This window comes from Cucurbita moschata, unplaced genomic scaffold, assembly GCF_002738365.1.
Source record: "Cucurbita moschata cultivar Rifu unplaced genomic scaffold, Cmos_1.0 Cmo_Scf00006, whole genome shotgun sequence".
In the NCBI taxonomy this organism is placed as follows: Eukaryota; Viridiplantae; Streptophyta; class Magnoliopsida; order Cucurbitales; family Cucurbitaceae; genus Cucurbita; species Cucurbita moschata.
The window spans coordinates 5489885-5514822 of record NW_019268522.1 but is presented as its reverse complement, the minus strand read 5'-3'; the positions used below and the strand labels follow the sequence as shown (position 1 = coordinate 5514822).

The 24938-nt window shown below is 40.2% G+C and overlaps 1 long non-coding RNA gene across 1 annotated transcript; it reads left to right on the top strand.

Moving 5' to 3' along the window:
- Positions 1-5423: 5423 nt before the first annotated feature.
- Positions 5424-6446, top strand: LOC111444103. Its single transcript, XR_002710641.1, has 2 exons — positions 5424-5993; positions 6030-6446. It is a non-coding gene; the product is annotated as an uncharacterized LOC111444103 (long non-coding RNA).
- The last annotated feature ends 18492 nt before the right edge of the window (positions 6447-24938 follow it).

The following is a 24938-nucleotide window of genomic DNA, read 5'->3' as shown; positions in this document are numbered from 1 at the left end:
TCTATGTAGTTTAGATTGCATGTAGAATCATTCAAGCTCGACATGATCAATCTTGCTTGTGGAGTGATTCGAATCTCAAACAAGTGTTTGAGATATTTGATCAACAAGAATCATTCAAGCTAGACATGATCGATCTTGCTTGTGGAGTGATTCGAATCTCAATCAAGTGTTCTTGCCTTGAGATATTCGATCAACAAGGTAATCCGAATCTTATTCCCCTTGTAGTTGATTCCTTATCGTATCAAGGTTGCTCTACTTACTGGGAATGGGATCCGGCACATGACGAATGGGACCCCCTGGCATATGAGATATGGATGATGGAGCTGCTTGCTGCTAGTCTTTTATACGCGGACGCAGAATCCATTAACTAGACACCATATTAGAAAATCAATGGCTAATTTGCTGCTTGGCCCATCCCTTTCATAATCACAGCGCAGAGCAACAAGCCACAAGAGAGGCATTGCTCGCTTCCCGCTTGCAAACTGAAACTACATCTTCAGCCCTTATCCCGAGTAGAGGAGCAACGCTTCCTGATTCAATTGCTTGATTCACTGGGCTAAACCTTCCACACCAGCCAGCATTGGATTTGCACAAAGAGAAAGAAAGACAAGACCGTCTAGCAAAGCCCTTATTGTCCAATCCAAATCTACCCTCCTGCCTATTCTGTAACAAGAGCATTCGATGCTTCCTGTACTGCTCGAAGGGTCAGCCCCGGGGCGGAACTCCCCTCACCCTCTACATTTTGCTGAGCTGCATGTGGTGCAGCCAGGTTAGGTAGGGAAGATCATGCCTCATATATCTGGGTTGCCATAATAATTATTAATCCACGACCCACTCCACGAGAACTCACTGGATAGGTCAGATGGTGATGGCAGAGGAAGCCCCGGCCCCGTCCACACACTCAAGACTAGCGGGAATAAGGGGAGGGGGGAAAACCATCATACCTACGAGAGAGAGAATACACCTAGATGCGAATCCAAGAAACGAATAAAGAAATGCTAAATCACAACAAGATATACATCAGAAGTACAAGTTGAAGGCCTTACTTCTCTTTCAAATGAAAAAAATAATGATGAAAGAGAAAGAAGCAGCTGAGAATAATTATTCCAAACATCATTCTCTTCGGGCGTCTTTGGCCTTGTTACGAAATGGGCGAGGGATGGTCCTGCCTAAGGTATACATTGGATAGTGGCTTACAGAATGGCCAGATGGATAAAAGGAGGAGATAAAGGATCTGACTGAATCATGGCCACATTAGAAAGCATGTAATGTGGGTTAAGAGGTAGCCAGGCTAGAAGAATAGAAAGAATTTGACCTTTGAAAAACAAACTCTTATAAAGAAAGTAGGAGCTATTGCGGCCCCAGTGAAAGAAGGTGAAGGAGTCAAGTTCGTAAACCGTAAACTCTCATTAATCCTTTGTTTACTGTTCAGGAAAGCAAGGGAGAGGTGAAGGAGAAACAAACAAACAAACAAACAAACACCTATTTACAGAGGGAAAGAATAATAGTAAAGGAGAAAGAAGAAATAGGCGAAGGAGAATGAATAAGAAGGAAGGAAGGAGGGGGAGTAAAAGAGTGAAAGCAAGAAAGGAGAAGAGAAAGAATGAATAGGTGACGGTTTGAGGTCTCTTGACTTCCTTTAACATTACCTAAAAAATAGATAGAGGATAGAATTACCAAATAAATCGTACATCAAAGGGAAAGAAGGGAATAAAACAAAGAAAGCTAGAAAGTCTAAGCTAAGACAGAGAGGAGGTAACCATCTCGAGAGTTCCAGAAGGATTGAAGGAGAGAAGCCTATGTTACCTCGTCAATCAGTCAAAGGTTTAGGAGTAAAGGATAACGAATCGGAAGGTGAAGGTGAAGTCGTGAGGGATCATGAATCGGAAGGTGAAGGGGATGAGAAAGAATTAATCGTTTCGTCTTGACTTGATGAATAAGGCAATGGAATTGTAAGACCAATAGAATAGGTGGAAGAATCAATAGGGAAAGGAGGGAGGGGATAAGTAATAGAGTGAAAGAAGAAATAGGGTCCGGAGTTCAGTAGTTGAGTCTCATTCATCTTTAATTAGAGAATAAATATCAAAAGAATAGGAACAGGAGAAGGAATCTTTCTTTCGGCTTTCCTCCTCTCCCTGATTTCCTTCCGGTTTAGGGTCAGTTGCTTCTCTTTCATTGAATGAATTTACTCGACTGTAAAGAAAGGTTCCGGTTCAGGATCATCAATTGCTTCTCTTTCATTTTCTTCTTCTTTCATTAGGGGTTCATCACTATTCTGGAACTGTAAACAAACTCTCTGATCTTTCTCCCTAGTCTTTAGAAAGGTAAACGAGAATTAATGTTTCGGCTTGACTTTCTCTTTTACCCAGTGTAAAGTTCAGGGGCGAAGACATGAAACCGAGTTGGAGAGGTGAAGGGGCGAAGACTTGAAACCGAATGGGAATCACTACAAGGGGAGTAAGATTCAGATTACCTTGTAGATCGAATATCTCAAGCCAAGAACACTTTGTTTGAGATTCGAATCACTCCAGAAGCAAGATCGATCATGTCTAGCTTCAATGATTCTTGTTGATCAAATATCTCAAGACAAGAACACTTGATTGAGATTCGAATCACTCCACAAGCAAGATTGATCATGTCTCTTACAAATACAACCTACATGGCTTTATATAGACTCAAAATGAAACTACTAAATGCATTCCAAGAGTTGTAACATTCATACTTAATGGCCATAATGAGCCATTATGTAAATGTAACCTAAAAAATCTTAAAATACAATAACTCTAAATTACTCTAAATTGTAACCCACCCAAAATTTACAACAATCAAACTTCATTCTTCCTCAATGTAGCATGAGTTGAAACATCTTTTGATAATTTTGACACCCTTTTCTTCGCATCTTCATTGAAGTATATTGTATGATTGATGTATCTTGGTTCATATCATGAAGGGGTAGGTTCAGGTTCAGTAGTTCCATCTGGTTCAGTAGTTCAGTCTCAGTCTTCTTTCTTCTTCTTTTCTTACAGGAGAGTAAGGTCAAGAAAAGAGCTACTTCAACTTCATATGCTTTACAGAGTTCAATCAGTCTCATGAGTTCAATCAGATCGATTAGTAGGATCAGGATAATTTCTCTTGTCTTGCTTCAGTCTTTCCTCTCATTCATAAGGAGTCTTTGATTTACTTACCCTCCCTTCTTTCAAACACTTACAACTTGTTCAATCAGTAGGAGAACGAGGATCAGGAGTCTTTGTCTTGTCTCCCGAATTTCATTCTCTTATCTTTTCTATACTTGACTGTAAACTGAAGGTCAGGTTCATAAATCAGGGAAATAGGTTCAGGTTCAGTAGCGAATGGAAGGGACAGGCAATGGAATTGCTTGTTCTGATCTTTCTTGACTTACTCTTAGTGCTTGCTTTACCGAGTTCAATCACACTCATTCATAAGGAGTGGAGGAGAAGAAGTAGTAGATAGAGTCTTTCCTTCCTTAATGCAATAACTAGGTTACGGTGAAGGATCAAGAGCAGTTCAATCAGGTTCAGTAGTTCAGGAGCTGATCCTCCAGTTTCCCGAGTTTACTCTTCTTCAAGTGATTGAGTTCAGTCTCATATTAATGTTGAGTCTTCTTCAGCCCTTCCTTAAACCTTCCTTAAAAGCATAAGGACAAAGAGAAGAAGTAGTTCAACCTTTGTTTACAGTCGAGTAAAAGAGTGAAAGAAAGGAGTGAACTCGAATGAATCTTGAGTTGAGTCTTTGTTTACTGTTCCTTCCTCATTACCGCCTTCAATAACAAATGGGAATACCGGTTCAGTCTCATGAGTTCAATCAGTAGGAGCTTGAGGAGAAGAAGTAGTTGAGTCTTGTCTTACAGTTACGTCTCATGAATAAATAGGAAAAGGAGTGAACTCTCATTAATAGGAGTAAGTAGCTCTCCTGTCAAGCAGCTAATTCATTGATTCAAACACAGTAAAGGATCATGATTCGTTTCTTTCGTTTAGTCTTTCGTTTAGTCTTTCGTTGAGTGTTTACAGTCTCGTAAATGAATTTCATATGCTTTCCCTTGTCTTTGAATAAAGAAGTAATAGTAAGCACGAGGTTCATGAGTTTACAAGCAAGAGAGTCAATTCAATCTGAAGCTGCTTTACCGAGTTCTCGAAGGCAAGGGAATAGAGCCTCAGGTTCAGTCGCTTCTCTTTCTCTTTTACACCTTGTGTTTGAATAAATAGGTTCAGGCCAGAGAGTATAAGGTTACGGTTTGAGGTTGAGTCTTTCAATTCTCTTTTCTTTGTGAAGGTCAGACAGGGAATAGAAGTTGAGAGGCAGGCAGTGCAATTGTGAAACCGAGTTTACGAGGTGAAGGAGCGAAGCCAGCCCAGCCTGGTCGTTCCGTAAACTCTCTCTCTCTCATTCATCTTTCGGCTTCCTTCCCGAGTTTACTGTGAAAGAATAGAGTGTCAGGGGAAGTATAAGTAGTTCAACACCCGAGTTAAAGAATGAATAGGAGTATTAAGGAAATGAATAAATTAGCAGCTTGACCTCCTTAAAGAATCATCCTACAGCCAGCCTAGCCTACCCGCCGCCTATTTACCTCGTCTTTGAAGAATAGCCCATCCTGGGTTTGTTTCGCTTGAGTCTGTCTTTTTTTACAGTTTTGAAAGTGATTGAGTGAAGGAGATCAGTTCGTAAACAAACACCTATTACAGAGTGAAAGAAGTAATAGTCCCGACAATGGAATTCTGAGACCGTAAAGAAAGGACAGAAGAGAGAGAAGTAGTTCAGTCGAATTCATCTTTTTCTTTGATAAAGGTTCAGGAGTTGACTTTACAAGCAAGAGAGTCAATTCAATCCTCAGCCTATTTACCCAATGAAAGAGTTCAATCTGTCTATCTAATTCATCTTGAGTAGAGTCGTTGTTCTGAAAGAAGGAGCAAACAAACCTCGTGAAAGAAAACACCTATTCTATTTACCTCGTAAAAGAGAGAAAGAAGGGACAGGAGAATTCATCTTTCTTCTTCTTTTACAGTTCAAGAATCAATCAATAGGAAAAGGAAGAACACGAAGTTCAGGAGAATACTATTTACAGAGTTCCGGAAGGGAAGTAGTGATTGAGTGAAGGAGAATTCATAAGGAGTTGAGTGTTTACAGTTCAAGAATAAAGAGGAGCCCAGCAATGAGACCAATGAATGGAAGGAAAAGGGGTTCGTTCGGTTGAGCAAGTAGAAGTAGGGAGAGGAAAAAGAGAAGTTCAAGCAAGAAGAAATAGGTGAAGGAGAAAGAATAACTCACAATCACAATAACAGATGGTAATACAGTCAAAGAAAAGGAGAAAGAAGAAATACAGGGCAGGAAGAAGACGAGTTGGAGAGGCGAATGAGCGAAGCAGCTTTACCGATAGGTTCATGAGTTCAATCCAATCTGGTGCAGGAGTTTACTGTTCTAGAATCAATAGAATAGGTGAAAGAAGGGAGAGAATGCATTGATAGTCTTGCTCGGCGAGCTACTTACTCCCTCTTCTCGTAACCCACCTATTATTCAGTCAGTCAAAGAAAGAGAACGACAAAGAAGGTCAGGTAATTGAGTAGAGTCAAAGAAAGGAGAAGGTTTGCGGTTGAGTCTTTTCAGTTGAAGGAGAAAGAGCAGCAGTTCTCGAATCAATAGGTTCCCCGCCTAGAGTGAAGGGACAGGTGCAGGAGTGAAAGGAATAGAGACTGAGGCTCAGACAGGAGAAAGAAGAAATAGGTTACAGGTTACATTACATCTAGTTCAGTAGTTCAGGAAATAGAATTGCTTTACCAAGTTCCATTAGGAAAAGAAAGGTGAATGAGTAAGTAGCTGCGAGAAAGATCAGTGTTTGAATAAGAAGGAGCAAATAGATTGATAGTTTACGAGGTTCAGTAGTGATTGAGAATGCATCTTGAGTTTCGGCAAAGGATCGACCAGCAAGGTCAGTTAAAGAATCGGTTCAGGAAATGAAATTGGGAAACCGAGGTGTAGAGGTGAAGGAAATGAAATTGTTCAACTGAGTTTACGAGGTGAAGGAGCGAAGCAGAGGTTCCGGTTTTCAGTTTCCTTCTTCGTCTTGACTTCCTAATTACAGAGTGAAAGAATATAGAGGAGCGAAGCAGACCGATAGTTGTAGAGCGAGGGGAATGAGGGAATCCCCGTGCCCCAACTTTATCGAGACTTGAAAGTAAATAAAAAGGTCCATCCAATTAGTTAGATTTGAATGAATGTGTATAGCAGCATCTAGCCTTACGAAAGGAGAAAGAGAAGAGACAGATCTTGTTTACAGTTCAAGAAGAATAGCCCTACCTAGTTCAAGAAAGAAGGAAGAAGACTACCTACCTTGTTTACAGTTCAAGAATAGTTCCACCTCAACCCCTAGTGACAGAATCAGAGAATGAAAGCAAAAGACGAAGAAAAGAGACAGACCCATAAGCATAGGAAAAGGAAGAAAGAAGACAAAGATAGAGTGAAAGAAGGTGAAGGAGAAAGAGTGAAGACGAGGTGCAAGGGGTTCGGTTCCGTCTTTAGTTTACAGTTCCATCAATCAAAGGTGAATGAGCAAATCCTTCTTGAATGAGTCTTTCAAGCAGAATCAAAGGAAAGAAAAGAGACCCAGTGAAAGAAGTAGTTCAGTCGAATGAATCTTTCGGCTTAGTTTACAGTTCAGGGAGAGGTGAAGGAGCGACACGAAGCCACGAGACCGAGTTAAAGAAGGAAAAGTAGCCAGGAGTAAGTAGGGAGAAGGAATCTTTCGTGTTTACAATTTCATTCTTCTTTCTTCTCCCTTCTTTCGTTCTCTATCGGTTCCGGAGCTCAGCAATGAGACGACCATAAAGAATAGGTTCATGAGCTGTTATCCATCCATGTAATTGAAGAAGCTGTAGAAGAGCACCACCACGGTTCAGGTCCCGACATATGGGGGATTAATTTAGCAGCAAGGATCGTGAATCAAGGGAAGGGAAGAATGTTACCATAATTTGGAAGTCACCCCACGACCGAGACCTAGATGGCAACCTCACCTAGTACCTCATAATTGAGAAGGGAACACCCCCCTAGGAAAAAAGCGAAATAAGAAAACACAGGCAGAATGTATTGAGAGGCCCACTCTTTGCATTTGGCTGAAAATGCTCATAGTCTAGAGTTCTGACTCGGGCTCAGGCTGTTACCATCAGCACCAAAGAAAGAAGCCTTATCCTACAGGGAGACTGCGAAGAGCTCCAGGTGGAAGGGAGTTTTCTTAGCTCCCAATATGCCGAATGTCGAATCCCTAACAGGTGACGATGACCATTTCGGTAGACACGGCAGTCCAGTACAAGATGATTAAGGAATCTTAAGAGCCCAGGGGTCATACCTTTCAACCAAATCTAGACATACCTGTATGAGATCGTTAAATAGATCTTCAGGGACAGAGGACGGCCTCTGAACGAGAGAATCGTACCTTTCTTTCTAAGACTAAGAAGAATCCACTTTCTTAAGGAAAATAAAGAGAGTGAACCAGTTGATCATTTCGCCCCTCCTACTTATTTATTAGGATGAAAAGAAGGAATACACCTAGGAATGCTAGAGTGGTTAAGTGAGGCTGGAAAAGGTAAAGGGAGGTTCATTGTCCTTTCACTAAGAATACCTCTAAAGGACTACACCGCAAGACTGAATATACAAAGTGGTGCCGAGGTTCAGTCGCACCATCTCTGGTTCTTGGTAATGCCATCTGTCCTTTTGCGCCTCATACGCCGGCTCCAAGAATTTCTTTGATAAACACTTTATGCTGGTAATGCTGGGGCACACCTTAAAGTAAAGTGCTCCTCCCCAGCCAGGTCCACTCAACTATCGATGACCTGCCTTCAGTGTTCTTACAGCGCTTCATAGTCTTTATATAGTCTTTCTCGTACACCTGTAGAGCTGCTCATCAAAAAAGGTTTCCCAAGTCGTGTTGCAATGACTCCATCTCTCTCTTGTATTGTGTCCTTCATCCTCAGAATCGGTGTTTGATGGTCTGAATCTCCACTGGAATCTGAACTTGGTGTCTTGGCTTCCTCCTTCGATTCGTCTTGCAAGTGCAGGGTAACCCTGTCCCTGGATCTACTTTCTCGACTTTGTGCTTGCCGCCTACCTAATCCTTCCCAACTCTAGCCGCCTGTAGCTAATCTTTTCCGAGTAGCGTCTCGTAAGCATCTTCGTGCTGAGCCGTCAACACTTCTCAATCGGCTTTATAGCAAGTCTACCATTCTCAGTGTCTAGAACTAGAAACATCGGCTTACCAATCACCTACCATGTCTCCTCTGTTTTTGGATTTCACTTTCCCTTGCTTCGACACCGTGTTTTGGCTTGACTTCTTTAAAAGAAAAAGTTTCTTTCTTTTTCAATCTTTTTTGAATCCACCAATCAGACAGATATTGATTTTGATGAAGAGACAGAAGGAGGTGATATGAACCAAGAGACATCATTCATACAATATACTTCAATGAAGATGTGAAGAAAATATTGTTGAAATTATCAAAAGATATTTCAATTCATGACACATTGAAGAGGAATGAAGTTTGATGGTTATAAATTTTGGGTGGGTTACAATTTAGAATAATTTAGAGTTATTGTATTTTAAGACATTTTATTTACTTTAGGTTACATTTACATAATGGCTAATTATGGTCATTAAGTATGAATGGTACAACTTTTGGAATGCCTTTAATAGTTTCATTTTGAGGATAAAGCCATGCATGTTGTATTTGTAAGGTAGACTTGGAAAATATAGTAAAAGAAGCATTTGTGCGCTTCTTTAGCCAATGGCTAAGTTTCTTTGCAATTCTATGTAGTTTAGATTGCATGTAGAATCATTCAAGCTCGACATGATCAATCTTGCTTGTGGAGTTATTCAAATCTCAAACAAGTGTTCTTGTGTTGAGATATTTGATCAACAAGAATCATGGAAGCTAGACATGATCGATCTTTGCTTCTGGAGTGATTCGAATCTCAAACAAAGTGTTCTTGGCTTGAGATATTCGAATCTTATTCCCCTTGTAGTTGATTCCTTATCTTATCATCTGGTATCAGAGCTTCAGGCTCAAGATCAGATATATGTTTCCTTTGCGTTTCTTTTCAATTTGTTTTTATCTTTTTCGTTTAATCGACCCAAAATAAAAAATCCAATCTGGGCTTTACTAAAAAAATTGAGAGGTGAGAATGAGAGCTTCATTTGTGTAAATGAGTCAAACAGAGTGGCCTAACATTTCTTGAGTGTATACACATGAGAGATTGTTGTGAGGGCCTTTGTATTTTCATATCTTATGTTTTGCAGCAAAGTTTCACAAATAGATTCGAGGACGAATCCTCTTGAAGAAGTGGAGAATGATATGAACCAAGAGACATCATTCATACAATATACTTCAATGAAGATGTGAAGAAAATATTGTTGAAATTATCAAAAGATATTTCAATTCATGCCACATTGAAGAAGAATGAAGTTTCATGTGATAAATTGTGGGTTGATTACAATTTAGAGTTATTGTATTTCATCAATGTAGTTTAAGAGTTTTTATTTACTTTAGGTTACAATTACATAATGGCTAATTATGGCCATTAAGTATGAATGTTACCACTCTTGAAATGCCTTTAATAGTTTCATTTTGAGGCTATATAAAGCCATGTATGTTGTATTTGTAATTAGACTTGGAAAATATAGTAAAAGAAGCATTTGTGCTCTTCTTTAGTCAATGGCTAAGTTTCTTTGCAATTCTATGTAGTTTAGGTTGCATGTAGAATCATTCAAGCTCGACATGATCAATCTTGCTTGTGGAGTGATTCGAATCTCAATCAAGTGTTCTTGTCTTGAGATATTTGATCAACAAGAATCATTGAAGCTAGACATGATCGATCTTGCTTCTGGAGTGATTCGAATCTCAAACAAAGTGTTCTTGGCTTGAGATATTCGATCAACAAGGTAATCCGAATCTTATTCCCCTTGTATTGATTCCTTATCTTATCATTTGGTATCAGAGCTTCAGGCTCAAGATCGGATATATGTTTCCTTTGCGTTTCTTCTCAATTTGATTTTTATTTATTTTTATCTTTTTAGTTTTTAATCGACCCAAAGTTCAAAATTCAATCTTCGCTATATTTACAATTTTGAGAGGTGAGAATGAGAGCTTCATTTGTGTAAACAGAGTGGCCTAAAAAAAAATCCTTGAGTGTTGTATACACATGAGAGATTGTTGTGAGGGCCTTTGTATTTTCATATCTTATGTTTTGCAGCAAAGTTTCACAAATAGATTCGAGGACGAATCCTCTTGAAGAAGTGGAGAATGATATGAACCAAGAGACATCATTCATACAATATACTTCAATGAAGATGTGAAGAAAATGTTGTCAAAATTATCAAAAGAGGTTGCAATTCATGTCACATTGAAGAGGAATGAAGTTTGATGGTTATAAATTTTGGGTGGGTTACAATTTAGAGTAATTTAGAGTTATTGTATTTTAAGACATTTTATTTACTTTTTAGGTTACATTTACATAATGGCTAATTATGGTCATTAAGTATGAATGTTACAACTTTTGGAATGCTTTCATTTTGAGGCTATATAAAGCCATGTATGTTGTATTTGTAAGGAAGACTTAGAAGATATATTAAAAGAAGCATTTGTGCTTTTCTTTAGCCAATGGCTAAGTTTCTTTGCAATTCTATGTAGTTTAGGTTGCATGTAGAATCATTCAAGCTCGACATGATCAATCTTGCTTGTGGAGTGATTCGAATCTCAATCAAGTATTCTTGCGTTGAGATATTTGATCAACAAGAATCATTCAAGCCGGACATGATCGATCTTGCTTGTGGAGTGATTCGAATCTCAAACAATGTTCTTGCCTTGAGATATTCGATCAACAAGGTAATCCGAATCTTACTCCCCTTGTAGTTGATTCCTTAACATATCAGGAGGGGAGGATATATAGATTTGCGTGCAGAAGAACTCTGCCTGAGAAGTTAGCCCAAGAAGCTTGAGCTTAAAAGGGGTATCGTACACATTTTCTATAATAAGCACTTGGCTATAGGTGGCCATGAGATCGTTCACTCAATCCCGGGGAAAGAACTCCCTGAGCCTTATAGTTGGAAGCTAAACCAAAGCTAAGTAGGCTCGTAGAGAAAGCCATTTTGCAGGTATACCCACGGATCTATGTTCCTGAATAGTAAAGGAGAAGGCCACCAGCATCCGACTTACCAGAATGTCCCATGGCAGCACTATGAAAGTCTTGGTTCCTCTTGTAAGCACCTGAAGTATTAAATTTTAACCGTAAGTCAATTCCCAAGCAAGAAACTTGCTTACCTTCATACTTGGCTTTTTAGCAGAGACAGCAATTTAAACATCATTAGCAATCCTACGATTAGAATCATGAGGGGGAATAAAGTCTCCATCAAAAATAGCTCGACACCTTCACTCTAAACCAAAATCTTCCATGTTATCGCACAGAAGGTCGTACGCCACTGCAATCAAAACCAAACTACAGATCCTTACAAGAAGCATTGCAACATAACCCATCTGTGAATGCCAAGGAGTAGAAGGTACTTGTAGCTAAGGCCAAAAGCCCACTTTATATATATTAACGCTTTAGAGTGTGAGGGGGAAGTAGAGGAAAAACCAACCCTTGCGAGTCTTTAGGTTGCACATTCATGCCCAGAATAGAATCCGCTGCTTGAGCGCTGCTGGGTGAATGTCCCTTGCTATTGAATCTGCTCCAGTTATCTCATCTATAGAAGGGTATAGAATAGTAGTAGGCTTTTTTTTTTTATCTTCCTTTAGCATTTCTTTTCGTGATAGCTTAAGTTGATTATAGAACATTATGAAGCCCTACTGGCACATCTCCAATCTTGCTCGTGGCTGCTCCTTGGCTTTATCACACTCGATAGCGGGGTTACAATCACTTTTAGAACTAGTAAGAAAACTAAACAGAACAGGGGTTTCTTTTCCCATAGCTTTCTATCTATCAATTACAAGGGTAGGTACGTCCAGTCAAGTAATCAAAGACTTGGACAATACCGCATACCAAGACTGAACAACAAACAACTTTCCTTCCGGGGGGTCTACCCGTCTCACTTGCTTAGTTGACTAAGGTAAGGTAGCTTAACCTTGAAGAAGGGGCATTTCCCTCTCGTCCTATTGTGGTAAGGTTGTAGTCAAGTCTTGGAAGCAAGCAAGTCTCTTAGTGAGTATGGTAATCTGGTCTGTATAGGCAGTCTGGTTGTTTGATTGAGTAGCCCCGCAGTCCGTCCAGCCTAGTTTCCTAAGAGTGGTCGATGTCGGAAAAGTTCCTTTTCTTTTGTTTCGGGCCAGCTTTCTCTTGTAAGCATAACTCCCCCTCCTTTCTTTCCCCTATACTGAATCCTACCCAGAAGTAGAGGAAGTAGTCTTTCTTGGACTGAGTCCCCTAGTCTTCCATTCGATTCGATCCTAAGAGCGGTCAAAGTCGTATCAGGTCGAGTTGCTTCTTTTGCTTGAGTTCTTGTCTATTCCTTCAGGAAGTAATTGATTTTGTTGTTGCTCCCCCAATGAGCGATTTCTCTTTCCAAGCCAATTCTTCGATTGGTCTATTCCTCTAGTCGGCTTTAGATTAAGGTTCATATTTTCTTGAGAATGAAAAAGTCCTCATCCTCACCCACAGCAAGAGGAAGGACTGAGTTTTCTTTCTTTTTGTTCCCTGAACTTGAAACTGTATAAACAGCAACCCTGGACAAATTCCTTATTGTGCAAATCGGAGAAAGGTACTCAGAGGTGTGTGTGATCGAGTCAATGTTCTTTCTTGGTGGATAACCATCTCTGATGCTTTCTTCTGTGTGTGATAGGTATGATTTTTTGTGTATTATAGAACTTCTCTGTCTTTTTTGTGTAATGGAGAAAAGGGGCTTGACTTTAGGCCCAGCCGATCTTGGAAAACTCAAGAAGGAGTTCCTGCTTGGAGATTAGCTGCTAACTATCAACTTTTGCTTTTGCTGGATCAAAAGAGGTCTATACGCTTGGTTGACCGCTGATTCTATTTTGCATTATGTTTTTGCATCTTGATCCGTGATCAAGGCTTTAGTTCTTCTTTGTTAGTTTTTCAAATCTCTGGAAAGATTCTTTCTCTGAGGGCGTCGTGCAACAGCCCAAACTGATCCGATGAGGGTAACAAGACTGACTCCATCTGTATCAGAGATTCGAGAATAACCTATGCCATATATATCTGGAAATGTTAATCGATTTACGGATTCCCCCCTTTTGTCGGGGTTTCCAATGATTTAATCTTCTGGAAAGAGACTCCCCTGGCTATGCTTACGGGTTGACTAGCGGTTTCCGAGTCAAATAGCTGGACTTCCATAAAAGAACCTTGATTGATTCCCATTGTACTCACCTCCTATACTGAAACTCCTGGATCCGAAAACAGAGCCAATCATTCTAACGAATCTATAAGAATATGCTCAAGGGTCCCTCTTTTTTGCTGATTGAAGGAGGTATTCCTTTCGCTTGGTAAGCAAGTTGGGTCTATATATATTCTTAGCTGAGCATCCCACACAGAGCTAGAACACAGGGGCCGACCTTCAAGCTTTTCATGAGCACCGGCACAAGTGAATAAGAGAGGATCACGTCTCCGAAGGTGGCGGTATCACCGTCTACAGGCCGAGTCACGAAAGAGAGTGCAAATACTCGAGCCGTGAATACAGAAATTTGGGTGATAGACGAAAGGCGTTGGTCCGTGCCTTAGGGGCAATCATCCGCGCCAGTGTATAAAAAGACATTTGAAATTCTTACACGAGGAGAGCTTATGGACAAAAAATAAGGATTTCAGCGGCTTTTGCCACTGATGATCAGTGTTCACCAAGAGCAAGACGGTTCAAGTGATTGGCGTCACACCCTCACTCAAAGCTCCTTTATAGTATAGTTATAGTAAGGGCTCCCGCCTACGCCTTTTTGCACATACTCACTCATCTTTATCAGCTTCCCTCTCCCTGATTGAAGGAGGTAAAGCAGCTTCCCTCCCTTGCCCTTGCTCTACCTCTATTTACTACGGACTAGGACAGGTTAGTTCTCCCCTTAGCATCAAATGAAAAGAAAGCGGATGAACGAACCAAACGCTCTTTAGTTTCAACCCCCCCTTTTGATCTTGTCGAAGAAAGAGAAAAGAATAAGCAAGCTAGGAAGAGGCCCTTAAGCTCGCGAGAAGGAGAAGGGCTCAAATACAAAGAAAGGCAAGACACGCGTTAGAGAGGCACTAGCAAGACAAGGCGCAGCAATGTAATGCACTAATGCTAATGCACGCTAACTACTACCCCTAATCTAATGTGCTACTACCACGCTATACTATGCACCAATGCTGACACTATACGCTTTAGCCCTATTAGCAGCAGAGCTAGTTGGGGAAGAGAGAGAAGGTTGGTTGGGTTTCTCAAATGGTGATGAAGACGTAGGAAAGATAGTCACAGATGAGATTCCAAGAGGTTTGTATAAGATGGGCATGGAAGCTCTCCCCTAAAATCAAATGATTCTCGAGACGTACGCATAGAGAAGAAGAAAGGCGCATAAGGTCAGGTTGCGGAATGTCCTCTCTTGTCGACCGGCAGAATAAACAAGAGTGTGACTACTAAATGTCTGGTTAAGATCTTCTTGGTAGAATGATTCGGATTTGATTGGTCCTAGCACTCGTAACGAGACAAGTAGGAGTGGAGATAGGATGCGAGATGAATCACAAGGTCCCACTGTTTTCAAGCATATATGAATGAGAGCTCGCCTTGCCCTGAACTCAAAACTATGTCTGGAGCTCTATCTTTTCTTTACCTTGCCGACCTTCTTTATTCAATTCATTGCATGTCTTTTCTTCCTTCCCTTCTTTGACCTTTCTTTGGAACTCTAATCATCCCAAGCCAGAATCAGTAGTAGCTCCAAGGGACCAATCTACTATTACGGTAAGGTAAGCATTGTTCTTCCTTAACCTTCTTCTACCTTTGAAGATAGCAAGGGCATTAAAGCAATACCCAGGGGGACCAATCATTAAGGCAAGTCAAAGCGTGGACAAGAAAGGAAAGAAAGCAGTCCGTCAATAGAATCAATCCCTTCTCGATAGCCTTAGGAAGAGTTCATAGGCACAATACAGGTTTAGATAGAAGAAAAAGAAAGAAAGAAAGTTGCCAGTTTTCTTTCGAGCTAGTCTTCCTTTAACTATGGATTGAGATTCTAGGGGATAAAAGAAGAATCACATGTATGCGTCCTATGCGTAGGCAAGCGAGGACAAGGGGAAGGGAATAGAGTCTTTCCTTGCTTTTTGCCATTCAGTAAGTAGGTCAACCAGTAAGTAGGCTAATAAGTAGGGTAACTAAATAGGCAGGCATGTATGCTTTCTTGCCCTGAAACTCTGTTATAAGACGGAGAGGAGTATTGTATTGACCACTTTTGAAAATGCAAAAGAATCAGTCAGTGGCGTTTTTATCTCTTTTTTATATGCTTCTTAGGTTAAGCAGCAACCTCTTTGAGCTCTTACCGAATCCCAACAAACCCTATACCCTATATCTTGAGATCACAACTTATTTCAAGGACAGCTTTGAGAGAAGAACTTGTTTGTGGCTCCTTTTCATTCATTCTTTCTTCACGAGCTTGTAGAGAGCCCATGAGTTGATCAATAGTAATGGAATCAAAATCTTTCTCTTTCTCAATAGCAACAACAAGATACATTGAATTTTGGATCATAGGATTTATTGTTCAATTACTAGAACTTACTCCAAATTCTCACCCATATACACCCACGCATTTGATTAACAATAGCCAATACTATTGACGAACAAAGAAAGAATGAACTAAAGCCTCAAAAAGAGAACGAATGAAGAAGGAAAGGCTGAATCGAATCAGTTTACCTAGAACAAGAAATGACCAGAATAGAGGTTAACGGGAAGGTGAAAGAAGATGGAATCGAAGAATGAATCTTCAGTCTTAGTTTACTGTGAAAGAAAGGAGTTAAGTCAAATTAATCTTGATTGAATTAGTCTTTCAAGCTGAATCAAAGGAAAGCTAAGATAAGAGAACGAGTGAAATCAAACACACTCTCTATCTTACAGAGTTCAGGGGAACAAGGAGTTAGAGAGTTCAGGGTCAGGAGCGAAGGGAAGTAGAATGAATCTTTCCTTAAACCTCTGACGGACGACACTTGACAGTTATATGGAGCATCAAAAAAATTAATTGAAGCAGCTGCTCTTAGTTCAAAACCCCTTACGAAACTTGACAGTCGTAAAGCATCCACTCTAGAATAAAAGGTCCTTACGGTCGTCTTCATAAGGTAAATAGGTAAAGGAGGATCAGGAGAATGCATGGAGAGTCTTGACTTGACTTCCCTTCAAAGACAGTAAAGGAGAATTAAGTTAAGTAAGGGTAAAGGTTTCGGCTTTCCCGAGGAGTGAACCCATTTACCTTGTGAAAGAAGCAAACTCATTAACAGAGCTTTCCCTTGTTCAAGAATAAAGAAAGAGGAGCCAGCCAGCCAGCCAGAGGTTCAGAAGAAGAATATGCTTTACCTTGCCTTGTGTTTGGTTTGAAGGAATAAATAGGTTCATAGGCGGGAGTGAACTTTAATCTTGAGTTGACGTTCAGTCTTAGTTTACAGTCTTTGAAGAAATAGGTGAAAGAGGGGAGAATGCATCTCGTTGAGTTTTGGCTTTCCTTCCTTCCGCATTACATCTTCAATCAAAGAGCTAGCTACCTACTTCTTCTTATTCTTACCTCGTTCAAAAATCAATAGGTTCAGGTTCATTCGCGGCAAGGACAAGGAATTGACTGACTCCCCCTTTAAACACAGTAAGGGTAAAGAAAGGATAGGTTCCGTCTCATTCATCTCTTTTCTTTTACCGACTGACTGTAAAGGTTCATTCCGGAGCTTCTCATCCATCCAGCTGCTTTCCCTTGTTCAAGAATAGAATAGTTCAGGCAAGGCCTCGAAGCCGAGTTTACTCTTTGTTCCAGAAGAAATAGGTGGTGAAGTAGCTCAGGGCATATCGGGGCAAGGGAGGGAAGGTTCCTTCCTTCTCATAACGAAGAATAAAGAAGGTCATATCGTATAAGGTTACGGAGCGCAGCAACTCGACCATAAAGAATAAGTGAATGAGCCAACTCGAACAAAAGGAGGACGTTGATCGAGCTTTTCCATGCCTACTAGTCCCAGTTTTAGTTAAAGACCCAGAGCGGGCTACAGATCTATACTAAGCCTGTTACGCCATAATTCATTGATGATACGATAAGGAATCAACTACAAGGGGAATAAGATTCGGATTACCTTGTAGATCGAATATCTCAAGCCAAGAACACTTTGTTTGAGATTCGAATCACTCCAGAAGCAAGATCGATCATGTCTAGCTTCAATGATTCTTGTTGATCAAATATCTCAAACACTTGTTTGAGATTCGAATCACTCCACAAGCAAGATTGATCATGTCGAGCTTGAATGATTCTACATGCAATCTAAACTACATAGAATTGCAAACAAACTCAGCCATTGGCTAAGAAAAAGCACAAATGCTTCTTTTAATATATTTTCCAAGTCTCTTACAAATACAACCTACATGGCTTTATATAGACTCAAAATGAAACTACTAAATGCATTCCAAGAGTTGTAACATTCATACTTAATGGCCATAATGAGCCATTATGTAAATGTAACCTAAAAAATATTAAAATAAATAACTCTAAATTACTCTAAATTGTAACCCACCCAAAATTTACAACAATCAAACTTCATTCTTCCTCAATGTAGCATGAGTTGAAACATCTTTTGATAATTTTGACAACCTTTTCTTCGCATCTTCATTGAAGTATATTGTATGATTGATGTATCTTGGTTCATATCAATTGAGGTTGATCCCGAAGTAACCTTCGAAACCGTAGCAGTAGTCTGTCTCTATTTATTTAGAGAATGAACGAGACTTTGTTTCACGGGATTTCATTAACACGTCTCGACCAGAAATTGTCTTCGCAAGCATACCGCTTTCTATTCAAGAATAGGTAGCAGCAGGTTTCAGGAAGACTACCGAGCTCATGGATAAGCGCCTATCATCTCTATGCTCATTCTGACTTTAGCTTTTCCTTTGATTAGTAGTATTCGCGCTCGTTCGACTTAATATAATAATAGTTGTCTTTCTTACTCGACTCGCGTACTAGCTGCCTTTTAATATAATAGACTGACTTGTGAAAGAATAGTTCTAAACTGAGTACACTAGGAGAAGAGTAGTTTCCTCTTGTTTCCTTTTTATTCACACGTAATGATCAGCATTCCTTCTCTGGAAACCCATCTTCGTCATAACCTTCATATCTCGAACCAAGCCCTAGGAGTCGAGGAGATATATGAGACCCTCGCCTTCACCTTCAAACTTTCCCTTCCTCCCCCTGAGCTCGACACCCTGGTGTAAGATGAATATAAACTCGTGTGTGTAGGTCTCCATGAAGAAAGGTCTTTTTTACATCGAGCTGATGCAGTGATCAAGCAAGAACCGTTAGCTGCAACTGACAGAATGCCTCGTATGGAATTTTTGTGAGTTTTCAGGAGAAAACGTCTTGAGATAATCGATGCCATAGGGTTGTGTGAAACCTTTCGCCACAAGACGAGCCCTCTCGATAGAGCCATCTGCTTTGTCTTTCAGGGTATATGCCCACAACCAACTGTACGTTTGTTTGCCTCTTGGTAAGGTGATCAGTTCCCAAGTGTCGTTCTTCTTTCTTTAGAGCCTCCATTTCCTCTATCATAGCTTTCTTCCACTGAGGATGATTGAGGGCTTCTTTCAGGAGGGTATCTTATCGCTGAGCTTGAAAGTCAGGAGCTTGATAGGACACAAAGTTCTTAATAGGGGTTGGTTGGGTGATCAGTCAAATATCTCTTTGTCTTTCTTTCTTCACGGCAATACAGATCAGAAAGAAGAAAAGAGGAAAAGATTCAGTATTAATTAAAAGAGTGACTGAAAGGCAATACAGATCAGAAAGAGGAAAAGAGTCAGCAGGATTAAAAGACAGATCATTGATCAGATATCTCTTTTAACGAATTACCTGATTGCGACAACTTATCGCGCCAACTTGTTACTAGACCAAGCATTCTGTCCCTAGAATATAGCTTAAAGAGGGCTGAAGTTTAATTAAGGAAGAGCTTAATCAGTCCTGAACTCCAGAACGAAGGGGATAGATTGAATACTGAATCTTTCACTACTGCCTATAAATTAGTCGAGATCATAGAACTCTTTACTGAGGATGTGACTATAGTCCAAAAATAGGAGAATAAAAAAAGCACACGTTGGTAGAGGTCTTGGTTTATAGCAATACCTGGGAGGAGTATCTGATGTAGAGACTGTTCTAGAAGCTCTGCGTGAGCACCAGCCTCAAGCCCATACGGAGTTGTGTTCAACCTTGGAGGATGGAGAATGCTTATTTGAATAGGGAGCCTGAGAATCGGATCTATTCGGCTTTCGCAGGTAGGCAGCTTTCCCGCCCATCTTTCCATGTGAATTTGGATGAAACTCATGCTAATTTAGAATATCGGAAGATTCCAGATAATAATGCTCAAATTGGAACTCACAACAGCCCGGGAACCCCAATTACAGACGAATGCAAACAGAAAATGAGAAAAGAAAGATCGCGAGAAGTGTAGCTCTTGACATCACAGAAAAGACAAGGGAATAGCTTCAACGGCGAAATGAAAAAGGGGGAACAAAAGGTAAGGTCACAAATAGAGTGAAACCAAGTCAGATTGAGAAAAAGCATAATGATAATAAATAGTAGGGTCGGCCCCGCCCTCCGAACTGGACGTGAAGGCTCATCCGGTTGCTCTTGCTGAAATCATTACGTCATTCTCGGCACTACAGATTGATTGTCCCTAGACCACTACTTGGAATGAATGGCTACATCAGTCTATGCTTCAGCTTTTCTCACAAGCAAGACCTATAGAATGAGCTCAGATTCATCCATACCCTTTCCAACCTACCTCGCTTGGTGCATTAGGGGAAAGTCAATTCAATCCAATATGAAAAGGGGTTCTGACTTTACAGGCCGAAAGAGAAGAGGTCTTGAAGCAGATCCCGTTGTTGATTCTGATTTGGTTGACCTACCACTCTATCGCGCTCCTTTCACTTGGTCTAACATGAGGAAAGGGAAGGAAATGGAAATCCGATGCAGACTGGATCTTTTACTAATCGACTCGGATTGGGAAGACCTTACGTAGGACACTAAAAAGTGGGGACCACATTCACTTTCGATCATGACCTACTTTCTATTTTGAACAACTTCCCTCCACGCTACCCCCAGCTCTTTCGAACTGATGTGGTTGGTCCCTATTGAAATCTAGAACTCAAAGTTGTGAAGCATAAAGAATTCAACATTCTATTGACTTGATATAATCTATTTCAAGATTCTTAATACATCCTAGATGAAAAGCTCCCTAACGTTAATAAGAAAAGAAGGGATAAAGTCAGACCCAAAAATTCGATGTCTCTTCTTATTAGAAAATTGGAAGAATCAAACAATCACTTCCACATCTTACCCGAAAAACAGGATGGAGAATGCATGGATCGAGATCATTCCCTATTTGCGAGTGAGAAGAAAAAGAAAAAGGAGGGCCTTTACCAAACCAATCCTTTCGTGAAGAGATCGGCAATTGATCTTCACTTCTCATGGTTGCTCTTCTGATGATTTCCGCAATCACCTTTTACCCGAGAAAATGACATAAGGCGACTTCGACAAGCTTTGTTCTCTCATAGAAGACGCGCTCAATCCCTTGCTTGTTGCTCCAACTTAGGAGTAGGGGCTTTAGAGCCTTTTTACGACCGAAGGCTGCTATGCTAGTTGTAGGGCTCCCGCGCTTTACTAGTTACTAATAGTTGAGAAAGGAGAGGAAAATAGCTTTACCGAGTTCAAGGAAAGAAAGAGTGTTTGTAGAAATAGGTGATTGAGTGAAAGCAAGACAAAAAGGTAGAGGTGAAGTAGTGATGGTAATAGAGGTTCAGGTTAATCAGTAATAGTCCTGTTAAACGAGAATGAATAAAGGAGTGGTGGCTTTCCCGAGTTTCATTAATGTTATTCAGGGAGGGGAGAATTAAAGATCAAGATCAGATAGAGACCGGCCAATAGTAAAACCCGAGTCAAAGAAGGAATCAGAGAATGAATAGGAGTAAGTAGCTCGACGACTGTAAAGCAACTAATTCAGTGACTCTCTCTTCTGTCAAGTGAAGGGAAGGACACAGAGTATAAGGTTGGTTTAGGAGTGAACGATCATGAATAATCAGTATTTCTCTTTGTTTACAATCAGTCAGGTCATATCGGAAAAGCTTCCGGAGTTCAGGCAATGGAATTGTTTGTGAGACCGATAGCGAGAGGATCAAGAATCTTTCAGCTTTCCTTGATCTTTGTCTTTTACCTTGTTCAATCAGGCAGGAAAAGGAAGGAGTGAACTCTCATGAATCAAATCAGGAGTATTTCTCTTTGTTTACAGTCAGTCAGGTCATATCAGAAAAGGTGAAGCGAAGTTCAGTCTCATTCCTTTTACCGACTGGAAAGGTTCTATCTCATTCTTCTTTCGTCTTTCCTCTCCCTTCTTGAACTAGGTGATTGAGCTGCAAGGAATTGACTCTCCATGAACTATCTCTTTTCTTTTTCTCGGTAAATAGGTGAAGGAGAATGCAGAAATAGAGTAGGTGATATGAACCAAGAGACATCATTCATACAATATACTTTAATGAAGATGTGAAGAAAATGTTGTCAAAATTATAAAAAGAGGTTGCAATTCATGTCACATAGAAGAGGAATGAAGTTTGACGGTTATAAATTTTGGGTGGGTTCCAATTTCGAGTAATTTAGAATTATTGTATTTTAAGACATTTTATTTACTTTAGGTTACATTTACATAATGGCTAATTATGGTCATTAAGTATGAATGTTACAACTTTTGGAATGCCTTTAATAGTTTCATTTTGAGGCTATATAAAGCCATGTATGTTGTATTTATAAGGTAGACTTGGAAAATATATTAAAAGAAGCATTTGTGCTTTTCTTTAGCCCATGGCTAAGTTTCTTTGCAATTCTATGTAGTTTAGGTTGCATGTAGAATCATTCAAGCTCAACATGATCAATCTTGCTTGTGGAGTGATTCGAATCTCAAACAAGTGTTTGAGATATTTGATCAATAAGAATCATTCAAGCTAGACATGATCGATCTTGCTTGTAGAGTGATTCGAATCTCAATCAAGCGTTCTTCTTGCCTTGAGATATTCGATCAACAAGATAATCCAAATCTTATTCCCCTTGTATTGATTCCTTATCTTATCAGTAGGGGAATTAATAGGAGAAGGAGTAGAGTCTTGACTTTCACATTCTTGTTCAATCGGGTTACGGGGAATTAATAGGAGTATTGTTGAGAGCTCAGGCAGAGTCAATTTAATCCTCAGCAGCTTAACCTCGTTCATGAGCGAAAGTGTCAACCACTGACTCTTTTTCTTACTGAATAGGGATAGAGGGTTACGAGAAGCTCGACTCGACTGTAAAGGACAGGACAGAAGATGCTTTAACCTATTTACCACCTGAAAGAAGAAATAGGGAGAGTCCATCTTCTCATCCAACTTACCTAGTTCAACCCGAGTGAAAGAGTGAAAGAATAACTCACTCACAAGAGCATTTGGTAATAAAGAAAGGAAAGGGGCAGCCGGAGCTCTCCTGTCAAGCTGCTAATGAATTGACTCTTTATTAACTTGTCGGTTTCACCCATTGCCTAAACTGTAAAGGAGAAGGAATCTTGCTTTCGTCGAGTCTTATTAGTTTACTGTTCAAGAAAGAAAGGCTAAGACAGAGAGCAGCCAAGCAAGCAGTGAAAAAAGGTCCAGGGAGAAGAGCCAAAGTCAAGCAAGCAGTGAAAGAAGGTCCAGGGAGAAGAGCCAAAGTCAAGCAAGCAGTTCAATCCGGTGCAGCTTTAGGAGATGAAGGAAAAGATCAAGAATCAAACCCCTCTCATATTACCGAGAGTGAAATCAGTTAGGGAGCGGAGAAAAGGGCTACTGAATATGCTTTACCCAGTGTTCGTTCAGTAGTTCAGGATAGATAATTAATCTTTATTTAGTATTGATCTTTCTTTTACAGTGAAGGGAGAGTAAGTGAAAGAGAAGAAAGAAAAGAGAACGAGGTTACAGTTCAAGAAGAAATAGGAAAAGCAGCTCCGCAACTAAACCAATACAATAAAATAAGGAAGGAGTGATGCAATGAAACCGATAGCCGGGGACATAGTGATTGAGCTTGACCTTCTTCTTTTCTTCCGTCATTCATAAGGGAAATAGGTTCCAGGGAAGGTTCCTTCCTTCTTTTCTTTGAGAAAGGGAAACTCTAACTTTAAGCTGCTTTCTTTCCTTTGATTCAAGAACTGTAAGGAAAGTGAAGGGAAACTCTAACTTTAAGAGTTGGTTTCGCTTTCTTCTTCTTTTCTTTACTTGACTGGAAAGTGAAGGGAAAGGGTTTCAGGTCTCATTCATCTCTTTTCTTTTATTTTACTCCCCCGTAAAGCTACTAAACTAATTCATTGATTCTAAAACTCGTCAGGTTCAGGGGCGAAGCTGAGGGGCAGGAGCCAAGCAAGTTGTCAGATGAGAGATTGATTGAATTGACTCAACTGTAAAGGAGAGGAGAGAAGCAGCTTAGTTTACAGTGAAGGGACATGTGTAGGAGTGAGGGAAGTAGCTCAGGGCGGCATATATAGAGTATAAGGAGCGAAGCGAATTGTTCATTCCCAGCTCTTTCTTTCGTTCCGGGGAGGGTTTTCTCTTTCGGATTTCATTCCAGTTCCGGATTGAATTCATTGTTTGAATAGGGTCCGGTTCAGTCAATAGCTCTCGGGGAAGGTAATGGAATTGTGAGATTGTAATAAAGGATCATCAATGGAATTGCTTTACCGACTGAAATGGCCAATAGGGAATATCTGGGCCAGAAGTAGCTCAGGGAATGGAATTGTGTCAAGCTTTGATTCGTTTACAGTCTTTGAAGGTTCAGGAAAGAAAAGATCAGACTATAATAGTGAGAACCCCTTGTTTACAGGAGAGGAAATTCATTAGCTACTGAATCAACCCATTTACCGAGTTCAATCTGTCGAATGAATAAGAGTCCAGTCTTAGTTTACAATGAATAAATAGGAAAAGGAGAAAGAATATGTATGTATGTATGTATGCTTCACCTTGTTCAAGAATAGAATAGTGAAACCCGAGGAAAATAAGGAAGGTAATCTCACCGCTTTACCCAGTGAAAGGAAAGAAGCTCGAGACAAACAAATACATTCAGACTGACTCTCTTCTCTCTTTTACAGTGAAATCAGGGAGACGAAAGAAGGGAATAAAAGAATGCTAGCTCGGCAAGGGGAGTGAACAAGAATGAATTGAAGGAGATTATCATCCTCCAGCCTATGGGAAAGAGTTCCATTTGGTTCCGAGGAGCTTCACCTTCTCTTACAGTTCAATCAGAGGAAAAGGTTTCAAATTGAGAGTCTCATTCTTCTTTCGACTTTGGTTACAGTGAAAGAAGGGAAGGGAGAGTCCATTCATTAGCTGCAGCGGCTTTACCGGAGAGTCAGAAAGCAAGCAAGAAAGAAAGGAGAAGATCAAGAAGAGGATTGACTGACAGTGAACGAGAATGAATGTTGAGTGTTTATAGTTAAAGAATAGGGACAAGGGATTGAGTTAAAGAGTTTACTGTTCAAGAATCAATAGGGAGAAGATAGACAAAATTCATTTATGGTCTTTAAAGGATCATGAGTTCAATCAGTCAAAGGTTCAGTAGGTCAGTTCTACAACTCTTTCGTTTACTTTTCCAGAATACATAGAGACAATAACGGCAATAGAAGGTTCCGGAGCTGTTGTTAAGAAGGAATGAATCGGAAAGGTGCCAAGCAGTGAGACAAAGGAGAAGACAGAGGAGAGGGGCCAAGCAAGCAAG